The following is a 1,312-nucleotide window of genomic DNA, read 5'->3' on the forward strand; positions in this document are numbered from 1 at the left end:
GATACAGCATGTCAAAGCCAATAGGCAGAATACAGAATGTAATGGCTAATGCAATGTCAAAGCCCATAGGCGGCTCAACTGAATACAGAAAGTAATGGCTAATGCCATGTCAAAGCCAATAGGCACAATACAGAATGTAATGACTAATGCAATGTCAAAGCCCATAGGCGGCTAAACTGAACAAAACATACCATGTGCTACTGGTGAACATTGAGCAACTAATATGCGCAGTGGTGAAACACAAAGTCATTGGTCAAAACAAAACTTTATCAAATGGCAGGACAGGGGGCCCTTGAGCTTGGGAGGAGTGTGTTTGGGTTCGGGAGGGGTGGGTTTGGACTTGGGAGGGGTGAGTTTGGGTTTGGAAGGGGTGGGTTAGGATGTGGAAGGGGTGGATGGGGTGTGGAAGGGGTGGCAAGATGTTTGGGAGGGGTGGAGCTATGTTTGGGAGGGGTGGTTTGAGATATGGAAGGGGTTGGCTCTGTTGTGAAAGGAGTGGAAAGATGTTTGGGAGAGGTAGATTTACATTTAGGAGGGGTGTTTGGGGTGTGGAAGGGGTAGGATGGGGTGTGGAAAGGGTGGCATGATATTTGGGGGGGTGAATCTATGCTTGGGAGGGGTGGTTTGGTGTGTGGAAGGGGTTAGGACCAGGGCAAACGAAAGGTCATCTCGTGGAAAAGGGGTATGATTAGTGGCAGGGATTTGGGCTTGGGAGGTAGAGAGAGTGGTAGTGTCTGATGTGCATGTATCTGTTGATGGTGCCGGTATCTGTGGGTCTGGTGTATGTGATATACATGTTGGTTTGTGTCTTTTACTGGATATCTGTTGTTTGTGTGAGAATGGGCATTTGTGTACAGTGTGTGTAATGTGCAATGTTTGTTTGTTTGTTGATGGGTGTGCTCTGGATTTGATGCGTGTGGTTGTAGTGCCTGTGGATGTCCTGGAGCATGTGTGTGTGGTGGTGGGCGTGGATGTTTGTGTCATGGTGGGTGTGGCGTCTGCAGGTGTGGTGGTGGTGATGGATTTGGATATTTGAGTCATGGTGGGTGTTGTGTCTGTGGGTATGCTTATGGTGGGTGGAGTGATATCTATCTGTTTGTGTGCGTGTCTATGTTTCTTGCTCTGTTTGTGTGTATGTGTGATGCGCTGCTGGTTTGTGTTTGAGTAGGTGCATGCAAAGCAGTGAGTGTGCTTCTATAGGGATGAGAAGAGGGATTTGGTATGGGGAAATGGAGGGAGATGGTGCAGGAGGTTGGGATGAGTAGGAGAGTGCGGTCACTGAGGATGCCATACTCTGGAATGATCTCTGTAG

The sequence above is a fragment of the Pleurodeles waltl genome, chromosome 2_1, assembly GCF_031143425.1.
Source record: "Pleurodeles waltl isolate 20211129_DDA chromosome 2_1, aPleWal1.hap1.20221129, whole genome shotgun sequence".
NCBI classification, from domain to species: Eukaryota; Metazoa; Chordata; class Amphibia; order Caudata; family Salamandridae; genus Pleurodeles; species Pleurodeles waltl.